The 6,000-nt window shown below is 38.3% G+C and overlaps 1 protein-coding gene across 1 annotated transcript in view; it reads right to left on the minus strand.

The window, feature by feature from the left end:
• USP2 (ubiquitin specific peptidase 2) overlaps positions 1-4,653 on the minus strand; it is a 94,959-nt gene extending 90,306 nt beyond the window's left edge. The window contains exon 1 of the mRNA XM_075191183.1: positions 4,512-4,653. The gene's annotated coding sequence lies outside the window, so the exon portion shown is untranslated. The remainder of the gene's footprint in view (positions 1-4,511) is intronic.
• Between the last annotated feature and the right edge of the window lie 1,347 nt (positions 4,654-6,000).

The raw sequence follows: 6,000 nt of genomic DNA on the forward strand, positions 1-6,000 counted from the left end.
TGCTTTTAACGTTTTTTAACTTGCTTTTGCATCTCATCTGATTGAGCAAGAGAGGTGAACAAGGTCTCATTTTAAACCTCTTTTTATGGGCTTCCATGTGATGTATAACGCAACAGTATGTTTTAATAAAAAAACATCTAAAAAATTGTTCATACTGTTTTTAATAAATCCCCAACGTTTTATTTTGGGATCATGATGGGAATCACCTGCTAAAGGAGCTTTCAGTTTTGAGTAATTTATGACAATTGTATTTGAGGCACTACACATCTCAGAAAATCAACTAAACCATATTTTTTCCAGTTCACTTCATTAGACTAGCTATAACAGTTTTTCATGTTTTCTAAAACAAATTGTTTTCCCCCCTAGCCCCAGCCCTTATGAGGTCACTGAGAGAGAAGGCTGTGCATAGGCTAATCTTTTATGGCTTTTCAAAACAATACTTTTAAGGATTTCTTTAAAATGCATTATTTTTTCTTTGGTACATCCTAAACATATAATTTTACATTCAATCTATTAGTCACAAGTTTACACACAGATTATTATCAAATATGAAATTATTAAGTATAGTATTGGGGCACTATTTTATTACAGAAACTTTTCTAAGGGGTTAGTATGTAAGTTTGACATATATCTTATGACTAATTCCACTTATGATAAATGCACATATTATTATTATCTTATTTATAAGGCACCACAAAGGGTCCACAGTGTCGTACATAGAGCATAGGTAAAACAGAACACAGCATACAAGGCAGTTCAAACAACAGAAACAAAGTGAATTAAAATCAATTCAGCTGTGAACAGGTATAGGTGAAATACAAAGCTAAAAGAAAATAGCAATGCGGTGGAGAGGTGTGGAGTGAACTAAGTGGAGCTGAACCTGTGCACAGCCATATGTGTGCAACTAACAGGATCAGAGCAATGATTAAAATGCAAAGGTAAGAGACAAGAGGAGAACTATGGGGGCCTGCCAACATATGTGTCAGAAACAGTATATAAAGAGCTCTGTTTGACCATGTAATGTATTATACCATCTGAACTTCTGGAGTTCACTAGTACCTCTAGCTAGTGTGTAAAGGTCCTTGTCAGGACATTTGAGCAATAAACATCACTGCTTGAAAGTTCTGCCTGATGCCTTTTGCCTGCTGTATCCTTTGAACAACAGATAGGAACTTACGCTCTAATATGTTCCCTGACTGTCCTGTGTTGAACACGGCCTCTCTGTGTCAATGCTCTGACCGCTGATCCATAAAAACAGTGAGGAGGTATCAGCCAACCCACAACATATAGGCACTGTAGCAGCTATATCAGCTACCTAGAAGTAACCAGTTCAAGGTGCCGTGGGGGAGCCTAGTGGTGGCCGCGAGATTCTCCTACAACTATTGTGCATTTGGCATTCGCAGTCAGCGAGTGTCTGGTGGCAAAGAGACACCAGCAGGAGTGGTCAGTAACTGTCAGTAACTGTCAGCGAAAAAGAAACCCAGAAAAACTGTGTAAGAAGAACATCCATTGATCCTCTTCCCCAACAGACCGCTGGCAAAGTAAGCCCATCCAGTCACAGTTATTATTCTGTAAAATTGTATTTCACAGACATGTAGAGCCTTACTCTGATACTGTCCAAAACCTGAGTGCTGTAGTACCAATAAAAAATATATGGCTAGACAATTGCAACATTTCAATATCAATTACATAAATACTATATTGCTGGACTTACATGCACTGTTGACTAGGTGGTTCTTGGTACACTAAAATTCACATAATGACATGCTTACTGATCATGGTAATACGGAAGGAATGCACTGGTTTGGGAAAAAATTGTGTTTTCCCAAACACGAGTTTGTCTAAATGACTGCAATATGCAGTAAATAGCATTTTTTTTTATGTGTCAACTCACATAACCCTGCGTTGAGTGTGGCAAAAAGCACCTGGTGAACATCATCAACATCAACATTTATTTATATAGCGCCATAAAATTCCGTAGCACTTCACAATTGGGAACAAACACAGTAATAAAACAATACTGGGTAATACAGACAGACTAAGAGATAAGAAGGCCCTGCTTGCAAGCTATGGGACACTGGGAGTTTAATAAATGAGATGAAGTGCTATATACTACATATTGGTTCAGCCAGATTTCAAAGGTAAAAAGTGCCTAGTGGTCTATGTGATCCAATGACATGACAATATTGGTCAAAGGGTTCTTGTCTTGTGTTAACTGTGTAAAGGTTGATAATAGGGTAACCTAGGAAGGTTAAGAGGGTAGTTGAGGAATTTTATAAACTTGCCTGAATAGGTGGGTTTTCAGAGAACACTTGAAGACTACCAGAAAATGTTATTGTGCGAGGAAGGAAAATCCACAAAGTAGACGCAGGTCGAAAAAATTCTTGTAACCGGGAATGGGAGCATGTAATGAGTGTGGATGAGAGATACATATCTTGTGCAGAATGGAGGTATTGAGTTGGGAGGTATTTTGAGACTAGTGAGGAGCTTTATGTTGGTGCAGTTTTGCGGATAGCCTTGTATGTTGTTAGAAGTATTTTATATTGGATTCAGTAGAAAATAAAGCGACCAATGAGTGGCTCAGCAGTGGAAAAACAATTTTCAAAGAAAATCAATCTAGCCACCGTGTGCAAAATAGATTGTAGGGGTGAGAGTCTGATTTGGGGAAGACAAGTAAGGAGGGAATTGCAATAGTGAATGCTTGGGATGATGAGTGCATGAATTAAAGTTTTTACAGTGTCTTGTGTGAGATATGTGCGTATTCTACAAGGGATGTAGTCGGAATGTTGACAATAAACATGTTGTCATTCTGAATGGCAATCTTTTAACTTTGTCGACATTCTGACTGTCGACCTTATGATGTTGACATTCTGACTGTCGACCTTATGGTGTTGACATTATGAATGTCGAAATATCAACAAGCAAGGATCATTTGATCTATTATAGATGAAAACCCTGGATGTAGGTAAGCAATAAATAGGGTTTTATTTCAATTAAAGTAATGTTTACAATGGTGTGCGTGTTTTATTTCATTTCCTTTGATGCACTATAGCTCCCAGTGGGTGCCAGGGCATGCTGGCACTTGTGAGTCCCCAAGTGCCAGCATGTCCTGGCAGTCATATGGGTATACTAGTTCTTTTAGTGCTACAGGTGCCAGCATGCCCAGACTCTTAATGACAGCTTGGCCATGGGGGTGCACCAAGGACAAAATGTTTTATTACCTTAAAAATATTCTTACTATTCTTACTACCCCACACCCACTTCCCAGCATGAGTACACCTAGAAGGGGGGGAGGGAGGGTCCACATTTTTTCAACATGTTCATTGTCTATATAACATATGTAACCCTTTGAGAAATGTTTTTTAAATGTGTGCTATATGATTTAGTTATAGAATCGATGTGGGGAATAAAGGATGATATAGTCTTGTTGTATGGATATCATTGGTCTTGCAATGGGCACTGAATAAAACCATTTGTCCCAAACCAAGTTACCCCATCTGTTAATACTTTTTATTTCTTTAAATACTTTTCTTAAAACTTATTAAGTTATAAAGCACTTAGAATAAACAAAATACAGGGTAACGTGAATTATATATGAATTGTAATGTAGAGTTGGTTCATATTAAAGAGTAGAGACATTTTAGAGGCATGCATTCCAAAGGAAACATCTTTAGAACCTATGACTGTCCCTTTGAATTAGAACAGGTGGCAGGTATGCGACATACAGCAATACAATTGTAACTATTAAACCAACATCTGTTTTTTAGAAAATACATTAATGCACTGGGGTTCTGACTTATGCACTAAGTACTGTAAATTATTAATAACTAAGCTTAGCTTAGAACCTAGTGAAATTAGTGCAAATGTATATTGATGTAATGTAGAGAGACCAGATACATTTAATTTATAAATTGTACTGGTGACATATTTATGTGAAAATATGTAAGGAAAACCCTGTGAGCTAGAAATGAAAATATCAAGGATATTGAAGTGCATGGAAAATTCTCATCTGGAACTTGGGTTAGGGGAATAAGGGGGATAGGTATTATTATTATTAACATTCAGGGGAGGATTGGCAAATTTTAGCCCGGGGGGCAAGACACGACTCAGCAGCCTATTTTAAAGAAAAAAAATGCGGGTGGCCCAGTGACCCAGCCCAAGGTAGCCCAATATAGGAACAGCCCGGGAGGCAGATGCCCCCATGCCCCCCAGCTCAGCCTGCCCCTGTTAACATTTATTTATAAAGTGCCGGCATATTGTACAGCACTTTATAATAGGTAACTTGTGATTTGTGTTAATAACATGATACATTTCAAATGGATTGCTATTTATACAGCACTAGATAACCCAATATGTTGGGTAGTTAATCAGATATATTTCTGAATTGGCTTAACACACAACATTGTACCTGACTGGTAAAAAAGCATTTGTGGTCTCAATTATTTCAATAATATGATCTACAGTATCTCTGGGAATGTGTTTGGTTAGTGCATGGTAACACTTTGTCTCACCTGCTTTATGAGAGCTGTTGGTTGTGGTTAGATCTCGCACTTTTTTAATCCCATTCAACTCTTCTCTGGAAGAAATTTGAGGATTACAAACCAATTCATATTCATAACCCCAGATCTGTCCAGCTTGGGTCTGCTTGCACACTGAGACTCACAAACTTCCCTCAGGAATCCTCAGCTCAGGTTACAGTCAGGATAAATATAGCTGCTGACTCTCTGCTCACTATCTCAAATTCCAGCCTTTCACGGTAATTAACCACACATCTTCCAGACAGAGGTACTGAAATAATGAGTATCTGCATAATTTAAATAATTATCTTAATATAATGTATCTGTAAATTTACTTTTCTCTGTATTTATTATATTGGGAACAGAAAGAGAATTTGGCGAATGGTGTTATGATGGGACTACAAATGACGAGACTTAACATTTCCATTTTAGCAATATAGCATATAATTAGCATGGAAAAATCCAGTTTGTCCAAAACACAGTAGGGTATATTCATAACACTGTCTTTGGTGTACAACTGTTCTTTTAAAAAATGTTTGTTGTCCTATATTTACCAGCTGTCTGGAAGAAGTGTTGAAATTCTGACGTTGTAGCCATGCAAGAACATATGACCTCATGTATAAAAATGTAGCTGTAACTAAATGTCAGTGCCTGAATGTAAAGCTACACCTGTGTGATTATACTTAAGATGCAATTACTCTAACAATCACCAACGATTGAAAATACCGATGAGCATGCAGTTTCATGTGTACACACCTACACAATTTACCTTCAGATCTGTGAACATTATCTCTTGTAAGCATCTGCTGAAAAAATAGCGCATCATCATTGATTGTGATTTCTAGGAAGTTTATAAAACAAAATCAACAGATACAGTGGGAGGAGATTCAATTTGGCCGCGCTCAATGCGGCGTTAATTATATTACAGTTAATATGGTTATTTTAACCCTGATTTCTGTTTGCGAGCAAAAACCATCATTAAAGATTGCTGTATTAACGGTAATAATGCACACTATTACCGTAATATCGGTTATTATTGGGCAGGCCAATTGAATTTCCCCCAATATGTTACGTTAAAAGTTGACTCTGAGAGTGCACACACTCCTGCATTTTCTTCCAATTCCTTTTGGGGAGGTCAGCTGGCAAGAATGGGAAAGTGTACCCACCCCCTATCACGATGTGCAGTACTGAACAGCAGGGCTGGATCTTAACTAGACAAACCTATCCTCTTTGTCACAGTTCTTACGAGGAGACTCGGCAGATGTAGCGAAACCAAGAGATTCGAACAGTTTGGCACTACTCCAACAGGGCGCGGAGTCTAACGAGGAGACGGTGTTCACCAGGAACCGCCACAAAGCGGTATGGGCTTAGCTGCGTCTACCTCGCAGGTCGCGGTCTCTACTAGAGCACTGTACGGAAGTCCCTGGGAAGACTACAGGCAGTAGTATCGTAGGAAGGATGGTCAATACAATAAGTAATGGCA

This window comes from Mixophyes fleayi, chromosome 11 (assembly GCF_038048845.1).
Source record: "Mixophyes fleayi isolate aMixFle1 chromosome 11, aMixFle1.hap1, whole genome shotgun sequence".
In the NCBI taxonomy this organism is placed as follows: domain Eukaryota; kingdom Metazoa; phylum Chordata; class Amphibia; order Anura; family Limnodynastidae; genus Mixophyes; species Mixophyes fleayi.